Here is a 12,000-nt window from a genome sequence, read left to right as displayed (position 1 = left end):
TGAAGATTGAGTATTGAGGATTGAAGGTTGAGGATTGAGGATTGAGGATTGAATATTGAGGACTGATTGTTGAGGGTTGAGAGATGAGAATTGATGTTTGTGGATAGAGATTTGAAGATTGAAGATTGAGGATTGAGTATTGAAAACTGAGAATTCAGGATATTCTACTGAGTATTGAGAATTGAGGATTGATGGTTGAGTATTGAGGATTGATGGTTGAGGGTTGTGTGATGAATATTGAGGATTGGCGGATTGAGGATTGAGGATTGAGGTTTGAGGATTGACGATGAGGGCTGAGGGTTGAGGATTGAGGTTTGATGTCTGAGGACTGAGGATTGAGGATTGAGAATTGAGGATTGAGGATTGAGGATTGAAGATTGAGGTTTGAGGAATGAGGATTGAGGATTGAGGATTGAGGATTGAGGTTTGAGGTACGAGGATTGAGGATTCAGGATTGAGGACTGAGGATTGACGATTGAGTATTGAATATTGAGGATTGATGACTGAGGATTCAGGATTGAGGATTGATGATTGCGAATTGAGTATTGAAAATTGAGTATTGAGGATTGAATATTGAGGATTGAGGATTGAGGATTGAGGATTGAAGGTTGAGTATTCTGGACTGAAGATTGAGGATTGAGGATTGACGATTGAGGATTGAGGATTGAGGTTTGAGGATTGACGATGAGGGCTGAGGGTTGAGGATTGAGGTTTGATGTCTGAGGACTGAGGATTGAGGATTGAGAATTGAGGATTGAGGATTGAGGATTGAAGATTGAGGTTTGAGGAATGAGGATTGAGGATTGAGGATTGAGGATTGAAGATTGAGTATTGATGATTGGAAATTGAGGATTGAGGATTGAGGTTTGAGAATTGAGGACGAGGTCTGACGGTTGAGGATTGTGGTTTGAGGATTGAGGATTGAGGATTGAGGATTGAGAATTGAGAACTGAGGATGAGGACTGGGGTTTGAGGATAGAGGTTTGGGGAATGAGGATTGAGGATTGAGGATTGAAGGTTGGGGATTGAGGATTGAGTATTGAAGGTTGAGCATTGATGACTGAGGATTGAGGATTGAGGATTGAGGACTGAGGATTGAAGATTGAGTGTTGAGGATTGAGGGTTGAGGAGGGAGGATTGAGTATTGAGGATTGAGGATGAGGGCTGAGGTTTGAGGTTTGAGGTTTCAGTATTGAATCCTAAGAACTCAGGATATTCTATTGAGTATTGAGAATTGAGGATTGATGGTTTAGTATTGAGGATTCAGGATTGAGGATTGAGGATTGAGTATTGAAGATTGAGGATTGATGATTGAGGATTTAGGATTGAAGATTGAGGATTGAGGATTGAGGGTTGAGGATTGAGGATTGAGGAATGAGGGTTGAGGATAGAGGATTGATGATTGAGGATTTGGGACTGAGTGTTGAGGGTTGAGTGATGAGGATTGATATTTGTGGATAGAGTTTCGAAGATTGCAGATTGAGAATTTAGTATTGAAAACTGTGAATTGATGATATTCTATTGACGATTGAGGATTGACAACTGATTGTTGAGGTCTGAAGTCTGAAGGTTGAGTACTGAGGATTGAGGTTTCAGGATTGAGGTTTGAGGACTGAGGATTGAGGATTGAGGATTGAGGCTTGAGCATTGAGGATTGAGGTTTGAAGATTGAGGGTTGAGGATCCAGGATGAGGGCTGAAGGTTGAGGATTGAGGTTTGAGGACTGAGGTCTGAGGATTGAGGGTTGAGTATTAAGGATTGAGGATTGAGGATTGAAGATTGAGCATTGATAATTAAGTATTGAGGATTGAAGGTGGAGGACTGAGGAATAAGGATTGAGGATTGAGGATTGAGGATTGAGGATTGAGGATTGAAGATTGAGTATTGAGGATTGAAGATTGAGGATTGAGGACGAGGACTGACAGTTGAGGATTGTGGTTTGAGGATTGAGGGTTGAGGATTGAGAATTGAGGATGTGGACTCAGGTTCGAGGATTGATGACTGAGGATTGAGGATTGAGCATTGATGATTGCGGATTGAGGATTGAAGATTGAGTATTGAGGATTGAAGATTGAGGGTTAAGGATTGAGGATTGAGATGGAGAATTGAGATTGAGGACTGATGATTGAGGATTGAGGATTGAAGATTGAAGATTGAGGATTGAGGATTGAGGATTAAAGACTGAGTGTTGAGGATTGAAGGTTGAGGATTGATGATTGAGTATTGAGGATTGAAGATTGAGGATTGAGGATTGAGGATTGAGGATTGAGGATTGAGGATTGCGGATTGAGGATTGAAGATTGAAGATTGAGGATTGAGGATTGAGGATTAAAGATTGAGTATTGAGGATTGAATATTGAGGATTGAGGATTGAGTGTTGTGGACTGAGGTCAAGGACTGAGGGTTCAGTATTGATGTTTGAGGTCTGAGGATTGAGGATTGAGGATTGAGAATTGAGGACTGAAGATTGAGTATCGAGGATTGAAGATTGAGGATTGAGGATTGAGGATTGGGTATTGAGGATTGAGGATTGAGGATTGAGGATTGAGGATTGAGAATTGAGGATTGAGGTTTGAGGATTGAAGATTGAGGATTGGGTATTGAGGATTGAAGAATGAGGACTGAGGATTGAGTATAGAGGATTGAGGATTGAAGATTGAGTATTGAGGATTGAAGATTTAGGATTGAGGATTGAGGATTGAGGATTGAGGATTGAGGATTGAGGATTGAGGATTGAGGATTGAGGATTGAGGATTGAGGATTGAGGATTGAGGATTGAGGATTGAGGATTGAGGATTGAGGATTGAGGATTGAGGATTGAATATTGAGGATTGAGGATTGAGGACTAGAGCTTGAGTATTGAGGATTGAAGATTGAGTATTGAGGATTGAAGTTTGAGGATTGAGGATTGAGGATTGAGGAATGAGGATTGAATATTGAGGATTAGGGACTGAGTGTTGAGGGTTGAGTGATGAGAATTGGTGTTTGTGGATAGAGATTTAAAGATTGCAGATTGAGTATTGAGTATTGGAAACTGTGAATTGATGATAATCTATTGAGGATTGAGAATTGACAACTGATTGTTGAGGACTGAGGTCTGAAGATTGAGGATTCAGGATTGAGGTTTGAGAACTGAGGATTGAGGATAGAGGATTGGGGATTGAGGATTGAGGATTGAGGATTGAAGATTGAGGATTGGTTATTGCGGATTGAACATTGAGGATTGAGGATTGAGGATTGTGGATTGAGGATTAAAGATTGTGTATTGAGGATTGAATATTTAGGATTGAGGATTGAGGATTGAGGATTGAGGATTGAGGATTGAGGATTGAGAATTGAGGATTGATGATTGAAGAATGAGGATTGGAGATTGACGATTGAGGATTGAGGATTAAAGATTGAGTATTGAGGGTTGAAGATTGAGAATTGAGGATTGAGGATTGAACATTGAGGACTGAGTGTTGATGGTTGAGTGATGAGAATTGATGTTTGTGGATAGAGATTTGAAGATTGCAGATTGAGTATTGAGTATTGAGAACTGTGAATTGAGGATATTCTATTGAGGATTGAGGATTGTCACCTGATTGTTCAGGACTGAGGGCTGAAGGTTGAGGATTCAGGATTGAGGATTCAGAATTGAGGTTTGAGGACTGAGGATTGAGGATTGAGGATTGAAGATTGAGTATTGAGGATTGAAGATTGAGGATTGAGGATTGAGTATTGAGGATTGAGTATTGAGGATTGAGGATGAGGGCTGAGGGTTGAGAATTGAGGTTTAGGGACTGAGGACTGAGGATTGAGGATTGAGAATTGACGATTGAGGGCTGAGGATTGAAGATTGAGGATTGGGTATTGAGGGTTGAAGAATAAGTACTGAGGATTGAGGATAGAGGATTGAGGATTGAAGATTGAGTATTGAGGATTGAATATTTAGGTTTGAGGATTGAGGATTGAGGATTGAGGATTGAGGATTGAGGATTGAGAATTGAGGATTGATGATTGAAGAATGAGGATTGAAGATTGAGGATTGAGGATTGAGGATTAAAGATTGAGTATTGAGGGTTGAAGATTGAGAACTGAGGATTGAGGATTGAACATTGAGGACTGAGTGTTGAGGGTTGAGTGATGAGAATTGATGTTTGTGGATAGAGATTTGATGATTGCAGATTGAGTATTGAGTATTGAAAACTGTGAATTGAGGATATTCTATTGAGGATTGAGGATTGTCACCTGATTGTTCAGGACTGAGGGCTGAAGGTTGAGCATTCAGGATTGAGGATTCAGAATGGAGGTTTGATGTCTGAGGACTGAGGATTGAGGATTGAGAATTGAGGATTGAGGATTGAGGATTGAAGATTGAGGTTTGAGGAATGAGGATTGAGGATTGAGGATTGAGGATTGAGGTTTGAGGTACGAGGATTGAGGATTCAGGATTGAGGACTGAGGATTGACGATTGAGTATTGAATATTGAGGATTGATGACTGAGGATTCAGGATTGAGGATTGATGATTGCGAATTGAGTATTGAAAATTGAGTATTGAGGATTGAATATTGAGGATTGAGGATTGAGGATTGAGGATTGAAGGTTGAGTATTCTGGACTGAAGATTGAGGATTGAGGATTGACGATTGAGGATTGAGGATTGAGGTTTGAGGATTGACGATGAGGGCTGAGGGTTGAGGATTGAGGTTTGATGTCTGAGGACTGAGGATTGAGGATTGAGAATTGAGGATTGAGGATTGAGGATTGAAGATTGAGGTTTGAGGAATGAGGATTGAGGATTGAGGATTGAGGATTGAAGATTGAGTATTGATGATTGGAAATTGAGGATTGAGGATTGAGGTTTGAGAATTGAGGACGAGGTCTGACGGTTGAGGATTGTGGTTTGAGGATTGAGGATTGAGGATTGAGGATTGAGAATTGAGAACTGAGGATGAGGACTGGGGTTTGAGGATAGAGGTTTGGGGAATGAGGATTGAGGATTGAGGATTGAAGGTTGGGGATTGAGGATTGAGTATTGAAGGTTGAGCATTGATGACTGAGGATTGAGGATTGAGGATTGAGGACTGAGGATTGAAGATTGAGTGTTGAGGATTGAGGGTTGAGGAGGGAGGATTGAGTATTGAGGATTGAGGATGAGGGCTGAGGTTTGAGGTTTGAGGTTTCAGTATTGAATCCTAAGAACTCAGGATATTCTATTGAGTATTGAGAATTGAGGATTGATGGTTTAGTATTGAGGATTCAGGATTGAGGATTGAGGATTGAGTATTGAAGATTGAGGATTGATGATTGAGGATTTAGGATTGAAGATTGAGGATTGAGGATTGAGGGTTGAGGATTGAGGATTGAGGAATGAGGGTTGAGGATAGAGGATTGATGATTGAGGATTTGGGACTGAGTGTTGAGGGTTGAGTGATGAGGATTGATATTTGTGGATAGAGTTTCGAAGATTGCAGATTGAGAATTTAGTATTGAAAACTGTGAATTGATGATATTCTATTGACGATTGAGGATTGACAACTGATTGTTGAGGTCTGAAGTCTGAAGGTTGAGTACTGAGGATTGAGGTTTCAGGATTGAGGTTTGAGGACTGAGGATTGAGGATTGAGGATTGAGGCTTGAGCATTGAGGATTGAGGTTTGAAGATTGAGGGTTGAGGATCCAGGATGAGGGCTGAAGGTTGAGGATTGAGGTTTGAGGACTGAGGTCTGAGGATTGAGGGTTGAGTATTAAGGATTGAGGATTGAGGATTGAAGATTGAGCATTGATAATTAAGTATTGAGGATTGAAGGTGGAGGACTGAGGAATAAGGATTGAGGATTGAGGATTGAGGATTGAGGATTGAGGATTGAAGATTGAGTATTGAGGATTGAAGATTGAGGATTGAGGACGAGGACTGACAGTTGAGGATTGTGGTTTGAGGATTGAGGGTTGAGGATTGAGAATTGAGGATGTGGACTCAGGTTCGAGGATTGATGACTGAGGATTGAGGATTGAGCATTGATGATTGCGGATTGAGGATTGAAGATTGAGTATTGAGGATTGAAGATTGAGGGTTAAGGATTGAGGATTGAGATGGAGAATTGAGATTGAGGACTGATGATTGAGGATTGAGGATTGAAGATTGAAGATTGAGGATTGAGGATTGAGGATTAAAGACTGAGTGTTGAGGATTGAAGGTTGAGGATTGATGATTGAGTATTGAGGATTGAAGATTGAGGATTGAGGATTGAGGATTGAGGATTGAGGATTGAGGATTGCGGATTGAGGATTGAAGATTGAAGATTGAGGATTGAGGATTGAGGATTAAAGATTGAGTATTGAGGATTGAATATTGAGGATTGAGGATTGAGTGTTGTGGACTGAGGTCAAGGACTGAGGGTTCAGTATTGATGTTTGAGGTCTGAGGATTGAGGATTGAGGATTGAGAATTGAGGACTGAAGATTGAGTATCGAGGATTGAAGATTGAGGATTGAGGATTGAGGATTGGGTATTGAGGATTGAGGATTGAGGATTGAGGATTGAGGATTGAGAATTGAGGATTGAGGTTTGAGGATTGAAGATTGAGGATTGGGTATTGAGGATTGAAGAATGAGGACTGAGGATTGAGTATAGAGGATTGAGGATTGAAGATTGAGTATTGAGGATTGAAGATTTAGGATTGAGGATTGAGGATTGAGGATTGAGGATTGAGGATTGAGGATTGAGGATTGAGGATTGAGGATTGAGGATTGAGGATTGAGGATTGAGGATTGAGGATTGAGGATTGAGGATTGAGGATTGAGGATTGAGGATTGAATATTGAGGATTGAGGATTGAGGACTAGAGCTTGAGTATTGAGGATTGAAGATTGAGTATTGAGGATTGAAGGTTGAGGATTGAGGATTGAGGATTGAGGAATGAGGATTGAATATTGAGGATTAGGGACTGAGTGTTGAGGGTTGAGTGATGAGAATTGGTGTTTGTGGATAGAGATTTAAAGATTGCAGATTGAGTATTGAGTATTGGAAACTGTGAATTGATGATAATCTATTGAGGATTGAGAATTGACAACTGATTGTTGAGGACTGAGGTCTGAAGATTGAGGATTCAGGATTGAGGTTTGAGAACTGAGGATTGAGGATAGAGGATTGGGGATTGAGGATTGAGGATTGAGGATTGAAGATTGAGGATTGGTTATTGCGGATTGAACATTGAGGATTGAGGATTGAGGATTGTGGATTGAGGATTAAAGATTGTGTATTGAGGATTGAATATTTAGGATTGAGGATTGAGGATTGAGGATTGAGGATTGAGGATTGAGGATTGAGAATTGAGGATTGATGATTGAAGAATGAGGATTGGAGATTGACGATTGAGGATTGAGGATTAAAGATTGAGTATTGAGGGTTGAAGATTGAGAATTGAGGATTGAGGATTGAACATTGAGGACTGAGTGTTGATGGTTGAGTGATGAGAATTGATGTTTGTGGATAGAGATTTGAAGATTGCAGATTGAGTATTGAGTATTGAGAACTGTGAATTGAGGATATTCTATTGAGGATTGAGGATTGTCACCTGATTGTTCAGGACTGAGGGCTGAAGGTTGAGGATTCAGGATTGAGGATTCAGAATTGAGGTTTGAGGACTGAGGATTGAGGATTGAGGATTGAAGATTGAGTATTGAGGATTGAAGATTGAGGATTGAGGATTGAGTATTGAGGATTGAGTATTGAGGATTGAGGATGAGGGCTGAGGGTTGAGAATTGAGGTTTAGGGACTGAGGACTGAGGATTGAGGATTGAGAATTGACGATTGAGGGCTGAGGATTGAAGATTGAGGATTGGGTATTGAGGGTTGAAGAATAAGTACTGAGGATTGAGGATAGAGGATTGAGGATTGAAGATTGAGTATTGAGGATTGAATATTTAGGTTTGAGGATTGAGGATTGAGGATTGAGGATTGAGGATTGAGGATTGAGAATTGAGGATTGATGATTGAAGAATGAGGATTGAAGATTGAGGATTGAGGATTGAGGATTAAAGATTGAGTATTGAGGGTTGAAGATTGAGAACTGAGGATTGAGGATTGAACATTGAGGACTGAGTGTTGAGGGTTGAGTGATGAGAATTGATGTTTGTGGATAGAGATTTGATGATTGCAGATTGAGTATTGAGTATTGAAAACTGTGAATTGAGGATATTCTATTGAGGATTGAGGATTGTCACCTGATTGTTCAGGACTGAGGGCTGAAGGTTGAGCATTCAGGATTGAGGATTCAGAATGGAGGTTTGAGGACTGAGGATTGAGGATTGAGGATTGAGGATTGAGGATTGAAGATTGAAGATTGGGGACTGAGTGTTGAGGGTTGAGTGATGAGAATTGTTGTTTGTGGATAGAAATTTAAAGATTGCAGATTGAGTACTGAGTATTGAAAGCTGTGAATTGATGATATTCTATTGAGGATTGAGAATTGACAACTGATTGTTGAGGACTGAGGTCTGAAGATTGAGGGTTCAGGATTGAGGTTTGAGGACTGAGGATTGAGGATTGAGGATTGAGGACTGAGGATTGAGGATCGAGGATTGAAGTTGGAGGATTGGGTATTGCGGATTGAACATTGAGGATTGAGGATTGAGGATTGAGGATTGAGTATTGAGGATTGAGGACTGAAGATTGAATATTGATGATTGAAGATTGAGGATTGAGGATTGAGGGTTGTGGATTGAGGACGAGGACTGAGGGTCGAGTATTCATGTTTGAGTTCCGAGGATTGAGGATTGAGGATTGAGGATTGAGGATCGAGGATTGAGGATTGAAGATTGAATATTGATGATTGAAGATTGAGGATTGAGGATTGAGGGTTGTGGATTGAGGACGAGGACTGAGGGTTGAGTATTGATGTTTGAGGTCTGAGGATTGCGGATTGAGGATTGAAGATTGAAGATTGAGGATTGTGGATTGAGGATTAAGGATTGTGTATTGAGGATTGAAGATTAAGGATTGATGATTGAGGATTGAGGATTGAAGAATAAGGACTGAGGATTGAGGATTGAGGATTGAGGATTGAGGTTTGAAGATTGAGTATTGAGGATTGAATATTTAGGATTGAGGATTGAGGATTGAGGATTGAGGATTGAGGATTGAGGATTGAGGATTGAGGATTGATGATTGAAGAATGAGGATTGAAGATTGAGGATTGAGGATTGAGGATTAAAGATTGAGGATTGAGGATTGAGGATTGAGGATTGAGGATTGAATATTGAGGATTGGGGACTGAGTGTTGAGGGTTGAGTGATGAGAATTGGTGTTTGTGGATAGACATTTAAAGATAGCAGATTGAGTATTGAGTATTGGAAACTGTGAATTGATGATATTCTATTGAGGATTGAGAATTGACAACTGATTGTTGAGGACTGAGGTCTGAATATTGAGGATTCAGGATTGAGGATTCAGGATTGAGGTTTGAGGACTGAGGATTGAGGATTGAGGATTGGGGATTGAGGATTGAGGATTGAGGATTGAAGATTGAGGATTGGGTATTGCGGATTGAACATTGAGGATTGAGGATTGAGGATTGAGGATTGAGGATTGAGGATTGAATATTGAATATTCATGATTGAAGATTGAGGATGGAGGATTGAGTGTTGTGGATTGAGGTCAAGGACTGAGGGTTCAGTATTGATGTTTGAGGTCTGAGGATTGAGGATTGAGGATTGAGAATTGAGGACTGAAGATTGAGTATTGAGGATTGAAGATTGAGGATTGAGGATTGAGGATTGGGTATTGAGGACTGAGGATTGAGGATTGAGTATTGAGGATTGAGAATTGAGGATTGAGGTTTGAGGATTGAAGATTGAGGATTGGGTATTGAGGAATGAAGAATGAGGACTGAGGATTGAGGATAGAGGATTGAGGACTGAAGATTGAGTATTGAGGATTGAAGATTGAGGATTGAGGATTGAGGATTGAAGATTGAGGATTGGGTATTGAGGATTGAAGGATGAGGATTGAGGATTAAGGATTGAGGATTGAGGATTGAAGATTGAGTATTGAGGTTTGAAGACTGACGATTGAGGGTTGAGGATTCAGGATTGAGGTTTGAGGACTGAGGATTGAGGATTGAGGATTGAGAATTGAGGATTGAGGATTGAGGATTGAGGATTGAGTATTGGGGACTGAGTATTGAGAATTGAGGATTGAGGTTTGAGGATTGAAGATTGAGGATTGGGTATTGAGGATTGAAGAGCGAGGACTGAGGATTGAGGATAGAGGATTGAGGATTGAAGATTGAGTATTGAGGATTGAAGATTTAGGATTGAGGATTGAGGATTGAGGATTGAGGATTGAAGATTAAGGATTGATGATTGAGGATTGAGGATTGAAGAATCAGGACTGAGGATTGAGGATTGAATATTGAGGATTGAGGATTGAGGACTAAAGATTGAGTATTGAGGATTGAAGATTGAGGATTGATGATTGGGGATTGAGGATTGAGGATTGAGGATTGGGGATTGAGGATTGAGTATTGAGGATTGAGGATTAAAAATTGAGTATTGAGGATTGAAGATTGAGGATTGACGATTGAGGATTGGGTATTGAGGATTGAAGAATGTGGATTGAGGATTGAGGATTGAGGATTGAGGATTGAAGATTGAGTATTGAGGATTGAAGATTGAGGATTGAGGATTGAGGATTGAGGATTGAGGATTGATGATTGAGGATTGAAGATTGAGGATTGGGTATTGCGGATTGAACATTGAGGATTGAGGATTGATGATTGAGGATTGAGGATTGAGGACTGAATATTGAATATTCATGATTGAAGATTGAGGATTGAGGATTGAGTGTTGTGGATTGAGGTCAAGGACTGAGGGTTCAGTATTGATGTTTGAGGTCTGAGGATTGAGGATTGAGGATTGAGAATTGAGGACTGAAGATTGAGTATTGAGGATTGAAGATTGAGGATTGAGGATTGCGGATTGGGTATTGAGGATTGAGGATTGAGGATTGAGGATTGAGGATTGAGAATTGAGGATTGAGGTTTGAGCATTGAAGATTGAGGATTGGGTATTGAGGATTGAAGAACGAGGACTGAGGATTGAGGATAGAGGATTGAGGATTGAAGATTGAGTATTGAGGATTGAAGATTTAGGATTGAGGATTGAGGATTGAGGATTGAGGATTGAGGATTGAGGATTGAGGATTGAGGATTGAGGACTGAGGATTGAATATTGAGGATTGAGGATTGAGGACTAAAGATTGTGTATTGCGGATTGAAGATTGAGGATTGATGATTGGGGATTGAGGATTGAGGATTGAGGATTGGGGATTGAGGATTGAGTATTGAGGATTGAGGATTAAAAATTGAGCATTGAGGATTGAAGATTGAGGATTGACGATTGAGGATTGGGTATTGAGGATTGAAGAATGTGGATTGAGGATTGAGGATTGAGGATTGAGGATTGAAGATTGAGTATTGAGGATTGAAGATTGAGGATTGAGGATTGAGGATTGAGGATTGAGGATTGATGATTGAGGATTGAAGATTGAGTATTGAGGATTGAGGATTGAGAATTGAATATTGAGGATTGGGGACTGAGTGTTGAGGGTTGAGTGTTGAGAATTGGTGTTTGTGGGTAGAGATTTAAAGACAGCAGATTGAGTATTGAGTATTGGAAACTGTGAATTGATGATATTCTATTGAGGATTGAGAATTGACAACTCATTGTTGAGGACTGAGGTCTGAAGATTGAGGATTCAGGATTGAGGATTCAGGATTGAGGTTTGAGGATTGATGATTGAGGATTGAGGATTGAGGATTGAGGACTGAGGATGAGGGCTGCGGGTTGAGGATTGAGGTTTAAGGCTGAGGACTGAGGATTGAGGATTGAGGATTGAGGATTGAGGATTGAGGATTGAGGATTGAAGATTGAGGATTGAGGATTGAGGATTAAAGATTGAGTATTGAGGATTGAAGATTGAGGATTGATGATTGAGGATTGAGGATTGAGGATTG

Source organism: Calliopsis andreniformis, chromosome 11 (genome assembly GCF_051401765.1).
Source record: "Calliopsis andreniformis isolate RMS-2024a chromosome 11, iyCalAndr_principal, whole genome shotgun sequence".
NCBI lineage: Eukaryota > Metazoa > Arthropoda > Insecta > Hymenoptera > Andrenidae > Calliopsis > Calliopsis andreniformis.
The sequence above is the reverse complement of the archived record's forward strand: the minus strand, read 5'-3'. Positions refer to the sequence as shown.